Source organism: Lepidothrix coronata, unplaced genomic scaffold, assembly GCF_001604755.1.
Source record: "Lepidothrix coronata isolate B3197 unplaced genomic scaffold, Lepidothrix_coronata-1.0 Scaffold4, whole genome shotgun sequence".
Lineage (NCBI taxonomy): Eukaryota > Metazoa > Chordata > Aves > Passeriformes > Pipridae > Lepidothrix > Lepidothrix coronata.
The window spans coordinates 3833537-3851894 of record NW_016690184.1 but is presented as its reverse complement, the minus strand read 5'-3'; the positions used below and the strand labels follow the sequence as shown (position 1 = coordinate 3851894).

Genomic DNA, 18358 nt, shown 5'->3' with positions numbered 1-18358 from the left:
AGCTCAGACTATATAGGCCCTGCTACAAAGAATCAGAACATCAGCCAGAATGTGTTGCTTGTTTGTGACTGGAAAGAGCCAGAGAAGAGGCAGAGACAAGTGGTCACAGCTGCAAGGGAAGGGTGGAAAATGCTGACTGAGAGAGACACAAGGAATCTTTCTGGTAGAAAATACACTGGGAGAAAGCTAGGAGTACTGAATAATATTGAAGAAGGTATGTTCTTCCTCAAGGAAGCAGAACTTTGTCACTGCCAATTCCAACTCTACCCTTGACTTGTTTTTTTTTGGTGGAAATAATCTGTGAGCCCATGAGTACTGGCTCAAAAGGGGTTTGAGACATTTCTTGAGTTTGGATCAGAAGAAGAAAGAAGATATTACTGGTTTTGCCCTTAAAGTTGCCATGTGTTTGTCCTTCATTAAAAAATAAAATTAAATGACTGTGCTTTTTCTTCCTTCCAGCCTTCAGCATCAGATGCCACGTAGGGAAGGTGTCTCTTCTTTCCTAATGCCTTGTTTAATCTCCTCCTTCCCTTCTGTTCAGTTTCTTTTATACTACAATAAACACTGGGCTTTGTCCACCAGTCTGTGTGTATATATTAGGGCCACAACCTTGTTTGTAGCTATGATGACCTCTGGGGAGAATATATCACCAACTTTTCATCTCACTACAGCAGTGAAAGTGAGTAAAACACAGTTGTTTTGTCTTTGAGCAATGGATTTGATGAGGAAGTTATCTCAGTAATTAAAAAAAACCCAACCCCCTCCACCCCAAGAACTCTGAATGGCTTCTCTATTAATCACTACAAGGGCACCATTGACTTACCACGTTTCTGAGAGACAAGCCCCTAACAAAGTAGACACAATTTTTTTCTAACTCAAAGAATGTTTCATTTGCCAGAGTCTAATATCTTTTGCTCACAGGTATTACAATAATAAACTGTGACTGAAAAAAGATAATAAATATAGGCCTGCACACCTTTAATATATGACTGAACTTTCTATGTTTACCAAGCTATTTTAAGTGTAAAACAGTACTATTCAGGTCTCTGAAGGCCAGCAAGACTGGGCTAACCCAGCCTTCTGACCAATCCATCTGGATGTTAAAGGCTGCTGAGAGCTCACCACTGATGGTGTTACCAGAGGTCAGCCAAGCCACAAGGTGCATCCCTGCTCTTAGTCCATGGCAAAAGTGAGATGAGATGCTAACATCAACCTCTTCCACACCTGTGGAAGTGTCTTAGGAAATGTTTTTCTCACATTTGAAACAGCTTATAAGTAGGAATCTGGCCAATTACCCTAGGTCAATGAGTGGCAGCTCATAAAGGCATTGGGAATCGCTATGTATCTGCTGTGACCAATGGATGTCTTACCCACATATCAGGAAGCTGGGCATGGCTTTTGCAGAAGAGATTTGTGGAGTATGGATATGAGCGATTCCAAATTTTTTGCCCTGCCCTGCTGCCGAGATTTGGCTGAATCCTTAGATATATTCCTTGTATAAGTACTAGATGTCATTGGTCCTTCAACATCGCTTACATCTTGTCCAGCTTGAGCTGTGGGTTTTTGGGGGTAGGTTTATCTTTGGCAAGACGTTTGTACCACAATGACAGGCCTGGGCTCTGCCCCTGGACTCATGCCTGGCTGTGACAGAAATGCAAGCCTTTCAAGCAATAACAATGCCTGAATTTCTCAGATAAAACCTGCAGACACCAGAAAAGTACCAAGTCAGCTCAGCAGGTGAGACCTTAATTGAGAAACAGAAATTCAGCAAAAAAATCTAACCCAAGGCTTTGTTTTGAGATACACAGGAGAGGATGCTGCCACCAACATGCTTACACACTGATATTCAGCTCTTAAGACAAAAGGCTGAGAAACAAGGACTTCCATGCAACATATGGGAAAAAAAAATCCAAATTAGCCAAGTCTATTTCTGTTAATTGTTATATTGAGGACTCTTCCACGGCCACAAGACATATTGTATGGCATACAAGGAATTAGCTTCTATTACTGTTGTATCTATGGCACGAGATTCCTACCGTGGCAATCTTCACCTCTTGAGTCAGATGTTCTTCCCCAGGCAGGAGGAAGCCCACATGGGCTACCCACCATCGTGCTCTTACTGCCAGCATTCAAAATCAGCACCAACAAGTGCAGACTACTAATCCACCGCCATTAATCACTAAGGATTGAGAGCAAATGTGTAAGGAGAATGTAATGAAACAGGTGCAAGTAAGTGGAAAGTGGGATAAAACACAACAGCACTTTACCAAAGGTATATTTTGTGAAGCAAACCCAGTACCCTCTGTGAGCAGTGAGGTTCTTGAATAAGGAGAAGGCAGGAGATCCGCCATGACTAGACCTCAGTCAGCATTTGGTACATAATTTCATGGAAAGCTGTTACAGGAGTTGGTGAGGTGCTGCAGAGTGGGTAAGAAGTTGGCTAAAGGGAAATGCCAGAGAGGAAATGCTTCACAGAAAGATGTTCCAGAAAGATCAAGCATTATAACTATCTAAACTTTAACAGGTTCATCCACATGCCAAATTATGAGGTGTACTGGTGAAATTTCCTGATGGCAGGGACAGCCAGAAGAAAGGTCAGGGTAGCCTGAAAAAGGATTTGCCTGAACTTGAAGACTGGAATAATGACCAAAGGTCAAGCACCAAGCAACAAGATTATGTACTTTGGGAATAAACCATAAACACATTGGGTTTGAGGTGTGTAACTGTGACTTACTAGGTAGGATTGAGTGGCACATACTTATGGGTCAAATGAGCATCAATAGTGAGAGGACTCAAGGAAATGGCCTTAAGCGGAGACAGGGGAGATTCAGATTAGGTATTAGAAAAAAAAATTTTCAGTGTTATGGTGGTCAGGCTGGAATAGGTTGCCCAGGGAAGTGTTAGAGTCACCATCCCTGGAAGTGTTCAAAGGGCATTTGGATCTGGCACTGGGTGATGTGGTTTAGTGATTTAGGGGTTACAAGCGGTAGTGCTGGGTGGATGGTTGGACTTGATGATCTTGAAGACTCTTCCAACCTTGATGACTCCTCACGGTAGTGGCTTTCGCCCCTGAGCTATTATTATTTCTAGTGCTCACTGCTTGGGTATATAAGGGACTTCGTGTTCCTTACAACACAAAACTGACATAAGGGCAAATGAGACGAGGCTTTTGGCCGCGTAAGAAACAATCACTACAGACAGACAGCGCTTCTCAGACTGTGCGGCTGCTCCGGTCTCTACCAACTCCTCTCTCCGGACCCCCAGAAGGGACGTCACTCTGCTTTTTCGCAAGCCCTTTTTGCCCTCGACTCCTCCCGCCTCCCCAGTGAAGTCTCGTCGGAGGCAGGCGAGGCCTGCCCGGGCCGACCGTGCCGCTGTGGGACCCCACGGGGCCAGGACGCGCTGCCCTCATGGAGCTCGAGTTGCCACGAGAGGCCCCGCGGCGCGGGCCCCGCCGCTTCCCCGCTCCACGCGCCGCGCGGGGGAGGCGGGCCCGCCCGTCGCTCCGCGTCCCATTGGCTCACCCGGGGCACCCTCCGCGCTCCGCGGCGCCTGATTGGCCGAGGCTGCCTCTCTGCCCTGAGCCGATTGGCAGAGCGCGCCGAGATCCCGCCGGCGGGGGGCGGTGCTGGGCGGGGGTGGCCGCTCTGTCACCTGCGACCGGGGCGGCCCCGCCGCGCTCCGCCGGCCCCGCCGGGGCGGCCGCGGCGCCGGAGGAACGGCCGGGGAGAGCCAGACAGACAAAGAACATGGCGAGGGGAGGAGGAGCCTGCGTTGCCTCCTCTGCCGCGAAAGGCGCTCCGGGGGCGTACAATGCCCGGCGCGGGGCGGGCTCGCTTACCCCCGCCCCCTTTCCCCGCCCCTGTGGCTGGGCCGGCGGGGGGCTGGGCTGGGACGGGACGGGACGGTCTGGGCTGGGCTAGGCTAGGCTGGGCAGGAGGCGGACGTCGGGAGCGGGCCCACTGCCTGCCGCAAGTTTCGCCCGGAGTGGGAAAGTTGGGCGCGGCCCTGCGGGACCCGGCCAGGTAAGGAGCGGGCGGGGGTCCGGGCCGCCTGCGGGCCGGGCCGGGCCGGGTGCCCGCTCCGCCCGCAGCTCCCGGATTGTGCCCAAGGGCGCCGGCCGGGGCCGCAGGTGCGGCGGGACGGAGCGGCCGTGCACGGCGGGGGTCAGGCAGCCCCTGAGGCTGAGAACTTTTTAGGAACTTTGAAGGTTGTCCGCCCTAGTCCCTATCTGGGCAGAGCCGCCGCTGCCCGCGGCACCTGGCCCGAAACGCAGCGGGGCTGCCAGGGCCGGAGCGGGAACCTCCTGAAAAACTCATCCTAAAATCGCGTGGAGTTACTAGCCTACCTGTGGAGAGGTGCCAGGACCGCTGCCCTTATAGAAGGAAAACTCTGCAGCCCGTTTTCCTCTGGCGTCTGCACAGAGTGCGGCTCTCTGCTGGTTTTTCTCAACTCTCAAATGATTCTTTAGCTCTGGTCTTGAATAAATATTGTTCGTGTCAGAATGATTATAGTACTGTTGTGAGGCCTTGGTCAGGATTTTAATCCTTTTAGTTTGTACTGAGATGGAGACCTTTTTTTTTTTAAAACTAATGATCTCATCATCCAGTTGGAGAGGTGATTTAAATGAATCTGTACTGAGTGTTCAGTTTTTTCAGCATTAATTTTAAGATGTCTTGAGCTAGTTAGCTGAAGTTTGAATTCCCAGAAATGTTTAGAAGCGAAGAGATAAATTGCTGGGCTGCCTAAAGTCATGATTAACATGTTCATAATTAATTCAGTTACAGTGCTGTCCCCCTCTTCCTCCTCCAGATTTATATCCAAGCAGCTCAATTGCATATCAAAAGCCTCTTCTCATTTTCATATAGTAAATTATTAGACTTTCAAACTGTTCTTGCTCCTCTTCTTCTCTCTTTGCTCTCACCCTCAACAGCTGAAATGAAATTTTAGGGTAAGCGTCCCTGTGTACTTGGTTAGACACAAGTAATAAAGATAGCTTAGCAACAGAAAAGCCAGGAGTTAAATAGCCATTATTTTCTATCAATAGTTAATTAGTTATCATCTTTATATCTGCACGTGTAAGTATTGGATGGGTAAAATTTTAAGATGAAAGTGGCACAGCAGCTCTGGAAGGTACTGTTACACATCACCCAACTTAAGAAGAATATCTCTTTAAAATGTGTTGACATTTAATTGACCTTTGAAAGTTCATTCTGTTAATCATACTCAAAGCACTAAAGCTATGGTTGACTGATCTGGTGTTCGTACATTCAGCCGTGCTCAGCATATAAATTCTGCAGCATAATTGCTACTTATTGAGCAAGAGTTTCTTTTCTTCTCCGAAAATGAGAAAGTTTTACTTCGCCTCCGGCTGGGTGCTACGGGTAGACTTGTGAATCCAAATGCTTTTCTGCCATCAGTTGATGTGGCGGGTGCGGCCTCCAGCCAGGCAAGAAATTCCTTTGCTGAAACTGTGTTTTTTTCCTTCCTGAGGCCGCACATAGGGCAAGGTAACCTTGAGGGTTACTGCTGTATCTACTTTGAGTCAAAACACAATGGGGCACTTCACTTTTTTTTTTGTTTTAAGCTCTTCTGTACTCCAGCTGTTTGGATGGAGAAGGCAGAGTTTAAAAAGCTTGATTGCAGAAGATACAACCCCCCCTCAAAAAAAATTTGGCTCTTGAAGTCAAACCTGATACACCCATGTTAAAACACGTACTACCTGCTTTATGGCTGTTGTCCATAGCTTTGTTGTAACTAAAACTCATACCGAGAATGGAAGCATTACATGTGAACTCCCCGTCAAAATATCTGGGTAAAGATTAATTTCTGCTATGTTCACTTCCTATAGGATAGGTTTCCTGCTGAAGTTAATGTTGTTGGCAATAGTTTTTGTGTGTTGAGATCTCTTGTGTCATATCTTGAATTTATAAGTCTGTCTTTTGCCTCATGAGAAATGAGGGAAATACTAAATGTTAAATGCAGTGTCTGTGATTCCTAATAGATCATTAGCTCTTTGCTGTTACCATTGAAAACTAATTAATAGCTCTTAATTATAAATCTACTTATAAAGTTAGAGCCCTGGCAGTGCTGCTGTACTTTTCTAAGCTGTTTTCTCAATGCTGCTTTTGTACTGGAATCCCCTTCCCTAACCCTGAAGTCAGATGTGATGTTCGAGCTGCGTGTGCAGCCAAGTAACTGCCCTGACGTTGCATAGGGTTGGGAGCTGTTAAAGCCCAGGGAGGGAGAGGGTGTCCTCTGAGTGAGTATTTTCAGCAGGACTGAAAGCATGCAAGTGCTTTGAATACTAAAAAGTGATCCTGTGGTTGAATTTTGTTTATTTTAGTACAATAGTTACAAGTGCCACATGTGATTCATTTCACTGATTCTTTAAAAAGCTGAGTGAAGATAAACAGACCAACAGCATGTCTGTACTTTCAGTACAGTTGACAGAAGGAGGAGGCAAAACATCCAAGGTAGCTTAAGGGCTAGAGTGTGCAGATGCTTGACCTGCAGCTGCCCTGATGCCTGTAGCCCAGAGCTGGCCCCTGCTTTGCCTGTACGACCTGCAGGGAAAGGCCATGCAAGGTGTCCTCTGGCTACCCCTCAGAGGAAAACAAATCAGTGTCTCAGGGACCAGTAGGACACGCAGAGAGAGATCTGCTCTGCAGCTTAACTTTTACAGAGGCTTATGTCTTGGGTCTAACTAGGTAAAGGTGTCAATCCATCTGTATTATTTGCAATTACAAACATTGTCCTGGAATGAAATGCCTGAGCAGGGTCCCCTTTTCCAAAGGTTCTTCTTTAGGTCATATTGCCGATTTGGGAGAGTGATTTGAATATGGTGCCCTCCTGGGTGGCAGAAGCTCCGGGGCTGAGCTTCTTCTGTTGAAAGCACTGGATGAAACATGGATGGCATTACCACGCAGTCACAAGAATTCAACTGGAGTAATGAAAGCTGGGTTCTGGGTTGTGGCTGAGACAGGTCTAGAGAGGGATTTAAACCTAAATGCTTCTTGACCTAGTGTTTGTGTTGTACAAAAAGGTTTCTGGTGCAGCTGGTTGATTCACAAACTCCTTATTTCATTGGGATAAAGGACAGATCTGGAAGTTGCACTTCCAGAGACGTGTTCTTGCGTTTCAGCAGTTGAGGAGCGAGAGGGCAAGCAGGGAATTTGAGAACCGTGTGGTGGTTTGGACGTGCGGTGCTGGTTCAAGCAGTATTATGAGGGCTTCAGTGTTGGCACAAGTACCCACTGGCAGAAAGTTGTGTGCTTGGAGAGTAGTAGCAGCCAAGCACGGATGTTTAAAGTTTTAATAATATCTAAAACTTTATCGGGCACCTAAACCCTTGAGGGTTAAGAGGGAGAGTCTTATGAAACTGATGGTTGATGTTCTTTGTATCTGCACTCTGAGGAGGATAATGTGAAGTTATTCACTGAAAACTGTGGCATTACATGAAAGGAATGTATCACCGGGCCATAAATTAACAGGAACAGGAAAAGCTCATTCTGAACTCTGGTTTATTAATTCAACCATTTACATATATAACCCTTCACACCAAAAACAGGTACTGTATAATTGTACCTTTTATAACAACAGAACCTACCACAGCAAATAGATTTTTGCACAGGAAAGTTCTCCCTTCTCTTTTAAATTCAGGTGTGTAGAAAATAAGTTTTACATTATTCTCTAAGACTGCTTTTGCCTGTAACACTTCATGTTGAAGTAAAACGCATTGATAATGTGGTCTTGATCAGTGTTAGATCCACAGATGCCTTTCCTCTGTAACCATTTGAAATTTTAGAAGCATGTGCTGGGAGTGCAAATGTAGACAGGTTTAGTTGCATTTTAACATACTTGCTGGTCAAGGTGAGCCCAAGCCATCCTAATGTGACATGCCTGACATAATTCCAAGGGGATCAGTTGTTAAGACATTTGAAAAATAAAATCAGGTTTTGCTTCGGTGTTTTTCTTCAGTGACACATGTTCTAAATAAAAGCTTTTGCAGCAAGTTGATTATAAACTTTCAATGAGTCTAAGCAACTGAGCGCTGTTATTGGAGCTGTCAAGAGATATTCTAATAGCTCTAATTTTTAGCTGACTACAAAAGCTATATTTATCCACCAGGGATTTTCCTTGCTAATAACCATCAAAAAAAGGTTTTTTTGGTAGGAAGCCGTTTTATAGGTGTCCTCCTGCTTCCTTATCTGTTTCTTTTCTTTAACCTCTGGGCAGTTATTTCTGCTGTCAGAAGCAAAATGCGGTTACACGACCTGTTCGCATCTGTGGAAGGCTGTGTGGGTGCAGCACTTTTGTGACTTAAGCTGGAAATTTTGGGATAAATTCCTGATGCCTGAAGTTAACAGTAGGGTTTCTTCTCAGTTTGTGCCTTCTTCCTACCTGTCATTTCTCACGTGCGGCTCTATTTTAGCTGTTCCAGTGGGGCTCACTCTGCCTTTTCCTCTTACAGAACTTTCTAGTGTGTGCTTTCTTTGGCATGTCAGTGTTGATTACTGTGTTTTTTGAGCACTTTGGAGCTTCTGCAGTGTCTTAACATTTATGCATTTATGCTGGTAAGCCCTCTCTCCCCTTGCTTCACTGCTCAGTCTAATGCTTTCTCCTCACTTTGTAGGACTGAATTGTTCCTCTCTTTTAACTTGATGGATTTTTTTTCCATGTGCATGTTAGTCTCTTGCAGCTTCTGCTACTGGAAAGTTGGGAGGAAAGACCTTTTTAAGGTGATGAAGATACAGGTTAACATTAACAAGATTCAGGTTTGTGGCCCTATCGGTATGATGTTAGCATTTTATCCGATAGGTCAGAGTGTTTAATTACAAACTGTGGGAACAAGCCAGTGTTTAGCTACCTTGAGGCTGATGTTCAGCCTCATTCTGTTCCCGCATGCCATAAGCCTGGTCACACCCAGGGAAAGGGGAGGCTGTTGGAAATAAATGAAGAATGGGACTTGAGTAGATATATTGCCCTAGTCTGTATGTGTGCAAAGGTTAATGCATTTGCTGTGTATGAACTCTAGTTTCATTCTTTAAATGTTGCTGTTATGTTTTACTTTCATAGTGCTGTGAATAAATAAGCATTTTGTAAATTAATTTAGCACACGGTGTTGTTAATGAAGTTGCTTTCTACACACTTTTAGTGGATGTTTTGCTTAACATAGTACCCAGAAGTTCTCTTGCATCTAGCACTAATTTATGGTAATGTTCAAGTACTTTTGGGACAAGAGTAATCAATGCATAGCACAACCTCATAGGTAAGGATGTGTGAGCTGAAGCCATGCAGACTCTTCTGCAACATGTGGGGTTTGTTCACTTTGGAGCACATTAAGTGAAAACAGTGTTGTGGCCAGAAGTTGTATTTGTTTTGATCTACTGGAAATGAAGGACAAACTTTATTATTGGATTAATTATTTTGAGAGTCTTTATGTCCTAGTTGTGTGTATGAGCTCTGTACAAGGGAAGGAGTGATGGGAGAGAAAAATGGCCTTCCCTGTATTTGCAGGGGAGTTGGGATGGGTGCCGTGTCCTGGCTATGGGCAAGCAGAACTGACTCCTCCATTGATTACCAAACCCTGAAATCAGAAATATGAGGGTAAACGTGTAACATGTGAGGTGTGAGTCACTGGACCAACAAAAGGATCAGAGTTCGAGTCTGTGCTTTTCCCAAGAGTACAGCAAGATATAAAATATGTTCTCCAGAGAACGTATTTTCAGCACAAATTACGTCCTGAATAAAGGACATAAGAAATGTGAGTTACGAGACAGTTTGCAAAATACAAGATGAAAGCATTCTAGAAATTCTAGGAGGATGTTGGGGCAGAGTTTTGTGTTTGAAGATGGTTCTGGTCAGCCCAAACGTGTTTGCTCCTGTCTGCAGGGATCTCTGATATGTGCCATGCCTGTAGTGTGTCCCCTGTGCCAGAGGCTTGTTACCACTGCAGCTGTGTTTTGCCTTCCTTTTGAATACGGACAATACAGCTGAATAAGTTGTGTGCTATAGGTAGTTTGATCATGCTGTCAAATCTAAATAAATGTTCTCTGCTAAGCTTGGGATCTGTAATGTTGTGCTCTCGAGTAATGCTTCTCCCAAATAGCCATGAGAAGAAATTATTGCCACTGGGGACTGTTTGCTGGTTCAATATATGCTCTTTATTCTTGTTTTGACCCACTACATGGTCTTTGTACTTGCCTGAAATAGGAAGCCATGAAGTCAACCGTTCTGTGGTGGCAGCTGGCACAGCGATGCGTACTTAAACATGGCTTCGGGCTGGTCGCTGCTCCACTCATGGTGCTAGTTCTGCCAGCAAGGAGAGCAATGCTTTGCACCCCCTGGGCATCACCTACTTCTGCTACCTGATAGGAGAGGACAGTTGAACCTGTTGCATCTTCCTTTCTGGCCACTGAAGGTTTGTGGCATTCATAGCGATGCCCTCATGGCACTGAAATGGAGAGCAGAAAACAACGCTGTACTACTGTTCGCTGATTCTATAGCGAGCCTAAGTAGTGCTGATATCCCTCCTTAGCCTTCACTTGTTTCTGCAGGTCATTGATTGATGGAGAAGATGTGTTTATCAAAAGCATCCTTGTTTCATGTGGTCACATACAGAGCGGGTTCAAGTACCTTCCAAAGGTATCAGGAGTGCAAATTGATAAATAATAAACTTTGAGTATATACATTGAGTTAATAACTCCTACGTCCTGCACTTCTCTTGGTTTTGTTGTGTGCTCATAACTTAGATTTCAGAACTGTCATGTGAGTGTTCTGCTACTTTTGACTGGTATACTTTAGTTCCCCTTGTGTTCTTTCTATGCTCTTCTCAATCTCTATTTCTGTATTTCTTTGGTTTCCTCCCAATAATCTAGTTCTGTCTTGTGTGTCTGTCCATCCCTCTGCAAAGGGCTTCTGTATGTCCCTTTTTGTCTAGAATGGTTGCATGAATAAACTCCTTATCCATTTTAAAGGCATAACTGAGAGGACTCTGTGGGGATTTTGCTTTTTTGAAGTGATGCTCAATCTCAAATTTATTGTATGGTTGGTTTTGGTTGTGTAATCTGTATGTTTCTTAACAAAATAAATAAGAGAAGTTGTTATACCTACCTCTGGGAAATTTAACTACTTCGGTATAGGTTCTGAATAGTTAATGCTGCCTTAGCAGTTAACCTTTATCTCTTCTAATTGAGAGACAGCTGCATTCAGGAGTAATGTGTCACTTTAAACACATTCTGAGTTTTAAATGACTGTACCAGAAAAAGGCATAGTTTTAATAACGGTTGTTAAAAGCTATCTGACTTCTTGCAGTGAGAACTATGTGATCTGAGCTGCTGAACTTCTGGAATTACAATAACTTCTGTTCATATATGTGATATGAATTCCTGGAAATCTAAGGAGCAGGCTTTGGCAGACGAAGAATGTAATTCTCCCCAGAGGTGTGGGTATCTCTCATGAAGGAGACTGAAGTAGGATCAGCTGGTATCCAAGAGTAAGTTCTTGGGTTTTTTTCTACAGATATATTGCTAGTGAGGTACACCTTAGTAGTCATTCACTTGGATAGATTAAAAGCTGATTAAAATTCCTAATGATTAGACATTGAGTTTTGGGAAGAGGCTCAAGAAAATGCACTGCATGTTGTTCCTGATTTTACCAATAGTTCTGACATCTCGTTCCCAAACATTTGGATATTTTGTGTCTCATTTTGGTGCATAATTTCAACTGCTTGTCTGTAACTGTCTTCTTAGTGCTGGGAGAGCCTCCTGCTTCAGGCATTTTAGAATGAGTTCAAATGCAGTTGGAAGAATCAGATTCATCTGCAACAGTTGGAGATACTCATGCTGTATCATAACAGCTGTGAACTTGAGTTCATATAAGTAATGTGTGCTTAATCTTCCTGTGCTGTCAGTGACAGCAAGAGGAGGAGTAATTTTTCCCATATTTAATGATCTTAAAGTTTTTGACAAGTAAATTAGAAAATGTAGACTACAAAGCTAGTTAGGAAATAATTTCCAAAAGTTAAGTTTTTTTCAAGTTCTATGCAGCTTTGAATTTGCATTTTTATCTGTTGGTATTCCAGAGTTAATCTGGTATAATTAAAAACTAATTTACTTGTCTGAGTTTCTATATCACCTCATCTATATTTATATGGAAGATAACAGAAAATGCAGAGGCCCTGGTTTTGAATTCTAGGAACACTTGGAAAGTTTTGGCTGAGTTGCTTTTTTTGTTAGTTTGTTTTTGTTGTTTTTTCTTTGTCACCAATAATCCATTCATCTGGCTTGGAAATTTCAGAAGAGTGAGAGGAAAAACAGTTGAAAGCTTTTTTTTTTTAAACCGAAGAAGGCTTAAGTGCTACCAGTTCACCCCGTGCTCCTTCTGTGACATGAACTGTAAATTCATGAAGACATTGAAAAGTCAGACTGTTGTTCCTTTTGTCTTACCTTTGTTCACAACCTTATCAAGATGAACATGTATCAAGCCCTGTTGTTTGCTATTCAAGTCTTGGACACTTTATTCTTATAGAGGTGTTACGGAAGACTTTACAAATTAAAAATCAGTGTAGTAAAGATAACTGATGGAATTCTCTTGCATAACAGTCCCTACTGTATGATAAAGTGCCACAGTTTTAGATTGACCTTGCTTTGACTTTCATACAGATATAATCTGTTTGATGTGTTTTAAAAGTGGAAAGGAAGCCATACATGGAGTGGAATTGCATATTGTTCCTGACATAATGTCCTTCATCTAATTAATTAAAAGTATTAGGATTTTATAGGCTCCCTACTTTGTCCCCCTTAAAATTGTGGATATTAGGCCAGTACATTTACAAATAAGAGGCTAATTTCAGTTTCATGACTAGATGTAATTAAGGTGAAATATTTTCATTCTGCAGTCAGTGCTTTGCATTTGAGGATTTTTTCGTTGGCCTTTTTTGTTACAGTTTGTACGTATTGTTTTACAAGGTGACAAGTGTTTTTCTTAGCTGGCTTAAGCTAGATAATATAGAAATTGCCAAAATAGGAACTCTTTTTCTTTTCTTTTTTTTCCAAAAGTATTGTTATAGTAAATATATTTTCCTGCCATCCTGTTCCTCAGTAGACCTCACACAGGAGTGTCCAGTACCTCCTTGTATTGTGAAACTTTGTGAAAGTTGGGGACCTTGCTGAGAGTTTCATAGCTTGTCATGGTAGCTCTCCTAAGGAGAGAGTGAGTGGATCCTGTGACTCTGGTGTGGTATATAGATGCCAAGTGCCAGGAATTTCTGGAATGGAGAGTTGTGCAGCACTGATAAAGTTTGCTTTGTTTCCTTAGTGACTTGACCCATTGAGAAAATGTGATTCCCTAGGAAGCTCTAATAGCTCAAAGCTGGTATTGAATAAAGGGAAAGGCCTCAACATAATTCTGCATGTTTTCACCTGCTGCCTGAAAGATTAACTTTCTTAACCTTAGTGTAGAAAATATAATCCTGAGTTTTGAAAGTGATTTATAGAGATCCTTCACATTTATCAGTTTGAATAAATACACCACAGACTTCTGAATCCCAGTCTTTTCATAATCTACTCGGCTTACAGTGTGGTAATTTCATTTGGGGGCAAGAAAGTTTCAAGGAAAAACACCTTCTAATTAGAGTGATATAATCACTCTGCTGGCCTGCTGCGGTTTCATATGACTTCAGAAAAATAGTTGAGTGATTAATCTTTAATTTTCCCCATCATTAACTTAAGAAGGAAATGGGAGATGGAATAGAAAACAAACAGCAGAACTGTACAACCAAGATGTTGTTTAGCCAAATCTTTCTGGCTTTTTCCTTTGGTAAGAAGTGCTATTCTGTCAGCTACATGAAGTGTAACAGCAAATGATTAGCTCAGAGAATTTGTAGAATCCCAGCAGATTTGAACTTTACTGGAGCCTTTGCAGAGCTTGCTACGCAACTTCTTGCCTCTTCCTCATAGTCCTCAGTGGCTTGGGTGGTGGGGTTTTTTCCATGGTTTTATTTTGAAGCAAATGCTGCATAAACTAACTTCTAATATCATATAATTCCCTCGCACCCACTTTTTTGTGGGGCAGAAGCCATCCCAGACGCTGTAGTGAAATACCCTTAGGAAGGATTTGGTTCTATTTTCATGCCAGTCAGTTACTATCTTTAGTTTCTGTGCTGATAAGTGAATTTTATTGTAGAGTAATGCAGTTTTTGTATGAACGTGACAGGATTGCTCAAGTCTCTTGGAGAACAAAACAAATGCAACAGTGGAAGCAAGCTGCCCTTTTTATACACCGTTATTTAATTCTTACTGGATCAATAAAATAATCAGCATAATTCCAGAAGTGTAATGCTTGAACAGAAAATACGCCTGGCTGTTTGCAAATGTTCCTCTATTGTACTTTATTTCATTAAGTAAATACTTACAGTCCCGTGTACATCTGCGGGCAGCAACACGGCAACAGAAGTTGTAGTGATCTTAACTAACCTGCTTGGAGGCCTCTGCATGTTAATAATATAAAATAAACAGCCAAGGAATGTGTATTGCTGTTGACAGTAAGCGACTGTAAACATCCTCGACTGGAAGCTGTGAAGCAGCAGATGGGGCTTTCAGTCGGATGTTTGCAGCTGCCAACTGCCACAGACGTCAAGAAATGTTTGACACCTAAAACATAGTTGTCTGTTTAAAACTTCTATTTGGTTTGTCACAGACATACGAATTAGGCCAAACTTTTCTACCTACTGCTTAATATTTCTTGTAATGTCTGTGTCTGAATATCTGGAAGTCATCCAATCTCTGATAGGAAAAAGCAAAAATGAAATCAGTTATATTTTTAACTGCAAATTCAGTTCTAAGTTTTCAGAGCTGCTTGGTTCTACAGGTTGGTTGGCTTCATTTCTGGACTCCACTAGAAAATTTTTACAAGATTATTTCACATCTTTATCATCTTTGCAGTGGCTCATTTAGAATTTGAAATCCTAAGCCATGGCGGAAGCAATCACAGGAGTCCTGGAAACTAGAAATGCACCAATTAGAGAAACCATGGAGAAAAAAAAGCATTAAAAAATTATTTTTTCTTGGAAGAGGCCCAACCCTGCATAATGATGGGGACGTCAGGGAGATTTCATGTGGCCGGGTTCACCTCTGACGTATCACAACATCTCAGCTGTTTGAGGTTCAGTTATTCTCACCCTTCACCCTTTCCTTCTCCTTCCTTCCTCCCTTTCAAAAAAAAAAAAAAAGGAGAAAGTTCTAAAAGCTGATTCATGCTTTTCTAGAAGTCACTTGAGACAATTTCAAGACTCCGGTCATGCCAAGTAGGTTTATGTGTGGGTGGACCCTAGTGCTTAAATATGACCCCAGGACATAGAGAACAGTTTATGTGATTGGGACGGTATTTAATCATCATTGCTATCATACCAGAAAAAGAGCAGTGAGGTTGTAGCACATAACTGATTTAAGTTGATACTGAAAGCACTAGTGTATTCTCTCTTGAGAGAAGATATGTGTCTGCTTGGTATGTATGTTAAATACCTATGCCTTTGGTAAGGAGAGTTTTGTTGTAAACTTGTTTTTTCTTGTTGTCAGTATCCTTTTTTCTCAAATATGTTTGTAGACATGTTTGTGTAAAAGTACAAGAGGACATAATCTAAACATTAATCTGTCCCTTTACATTCCACGTAAGAGACAGAAAACCAAAGACTTTCTGCACTTTCCGACTTTTTTATAAAGATGCTAATGTCCTGCTCAGTGTTCTTATAAACATTATTGCCATGTAGGTAGCTAAAACAGTATTTGCAATATCAAGAAAACATGCTTTATATTTGAGGAAACTTCACTAATCCATGTTTTGCAAATAGCTTTCAGTGAAGATTTGTACATTTGCCATAGGTTCAAATTATATTGTGTTTCAGTAAAGCTTGAAGGTTCCTCTTAGGATTTGCACTTTTATTGTTCGTAGTAAGGTATAAGCTCTCCTAAAAAGGATTTACAGTCTAATTCAAGATCAGTGGCATCAAAGGAGAATCCAGATGATGTGGGCAGGGGTCAAATGGAAAGAGCAAGAGGAAAACCCGGGGGACAGGGGGATGGGCTGAGGAGTAACTGTCCATGCATTTGTGGGTGGCGTTGAGTTGTTTGCTAATTAAGATGTGGGAAGACAGAAGACATATCTTCAAATATCTTGAAAGATGATGGTTTAGTTGGGTGGTATATGGATTTCAGTTGGATGGTATATGGAAGTCAGGACAGACACTGATGAAGCTGCAGTTTGAGGTCAGTTGTTTTTTCCTCTGCAGGCGAAGCAGGTGAAATGGACAGAGGTTTCCAAAAGCCTTTTCTTGCAGAACTAAGAAATACTGAAAATCTTGTAATGAACTCAGAAAAAGTTAACAAATACAGCATTTGACTTAAAAGAATTGCAAATTTAGTGATGTACTGAGCAAGTTCAGCCAAGTTCAGAGCCAGGGTAGTTGTTAGAGATATGGCTTATGTGCATTGTAGAAATAGCTGAATTTTTTGTGAGTATTTATAACAAAGAAAATTGGAATTACTGTCAACAGTCAGGGTATATTTGTGATGATAGAGGTGGGTGTTACTGTTGACAAAGTAGGACAGCAATGAACAGAGCTGTGGTTCAACAATTAACAAGTGTTTAGATTAGAGCTTCTGCAACCTTTCTGGGCTTAAAACTGGTTTTGTTGACAACTCAGAGAACTTTCTAAGTGACCTCGTAATGCAGTTTACGAGACTTGGATGCACTTGAGAAATGCCATCTAGACAGAGGATTCTTGACATAATCTCCTCATCTAGAAAGCTTTGCAATAGTTTTGAAGAGGATTGAGCAATAGGAGAGGACTTGCATAGGCAGAGTATTTAATATCAAAAGCATTAAGTACCTCCTGTGAAGATTTACATATTGATAATATTTGTGCTTTGGCAGGAAATTCTTTTAATACCCATTCTATTACTCTTCTTCCTGAATTACGTACTGTCTCAAAGTTCAGCATGTTTCCTGTTGGAAAATGTAGTAGTATGTTGGGACTGTTTTCTTCAGCCTCTAATCTCACTATATGCATATAGAGAGTTTTCTTCCAGAAAAACAGCTTCAGACATGTAACCTGCTCTTCTGCCAGCTACCTCTTAAAACCTGCTAGAGCTAAACTTCAGAAGAATTTATGGTGGTTTGACCCTGGCTTGATGCCAGGCAGCCACCAAAGCCACTCTGTCACTCCCTTCTGCCACGGGACAGGGGAGAGAAAATATAACAAAAGGTTCATGAGTTGAGATATGGACCATGGGAGATCACAAACTGAATACTGTCATGGACAAAACAGACTTATCTTGGGGATATCAGTTGAATTTATTACCAGTCAAAATTTGAGCATAGGGTAATGAGAAGTAAAACAAACCTTAAAAACACCTCCCCCTACCCCTTCCTTCTTCCTGGGCTTTGTGTCCTCCCTGCCAGTGGCAAAGGGAGATGGGGAGTGGGGGTTACAGTCAGTTCATCAGAAATTGTTCCTGCAGTTGCTGAGGGAGAGGAGTCCTTCCCCTGCTCCGGTGGAGTCCCTCCCACGGGAGACAGTTCTCCATGAAATTCTCCAGCATGAGTCCTTCCCACAGGCTGCAGTTCTTCACAACTACTCCAGCATGTGTCCCTTTTCATGGGTTACTGTCTTTGAAGAACAGCCTGTTCCAGTGTGGGTACCCCCAGGGTCACAAGTCCTACCAGGAAAACCTGCTCTAGCGTGGGCTCCTCTCTCTGCAGGTCAACAGGTCCTGCCAGGAGCCTGCTCCAGCATGGGCTTCCAACGGGGTCACAGCATCTTTTGGGCATCCACCTGCTCTGGTGTGGGTCTCTTGCACAGGCTTCAGGTGGATCTTTGCACACCCACAGGCTGCAGGAGAATCACCTCTCCAGTGCCCAGAGCACTCCCTCCCCCTCCTTTTCCACTGACCTTGGTGTCTGTAGATGTTCCTCTCACATATTCTTACTCCTCTCTTCTCTGAGCCAAATTACTTCAGCACAATAATTTTTTTTCCTTCTTAAATGTTATCACAGAAGCGCTACTACCTTCTCTGACTGGCCCAGCCTTAACCAGTGGCAGATCTGTCCTGAAGCTGGCTGGCATTGCCTCTGCTGGACATGGAGGAAGCTTCCAGCAGCTTCTCACAGAAGCCACTCCAGTAGCCCACCCCCCCACCACAACCCCTGCTACCAAAACTTGACCACACAAACCCAATGCAAGATTGTTGGAGCAGTGGTCCTCATTTTCTGCTTGGGGTAGAAGCTGGCTGCTAGCTTTGTCTTAAATGCTGGTGTATGCTGGTGCCTGTTGAGGTCACTGTCCCCTTTGGAAGACAGG

The 18358-nt window shown here is 42.8% G+C and overlaps 1 long non-coding RNA gene across 1 annotated transcript in view; it reads left to right on the top strand.

The window, feature by feature from the left end:
• The first annotated feature begins 3915 nt into the window (after window positions 1-3915).
• The window catches only part of LOC108502166, a 37384-nt gene continuing 22941 nt past the window's right edge, over window positions 3916-18358 (top strand). The window contains exon 1 of the long non-coding RNA XR_001876352.1: window positions 3916-4025. This is a non-coding gene — a long non-coding RNA (uncharacterized LOC108502166). The remainder of the gene's footprint in view (window positions 4026-18358) is intronic.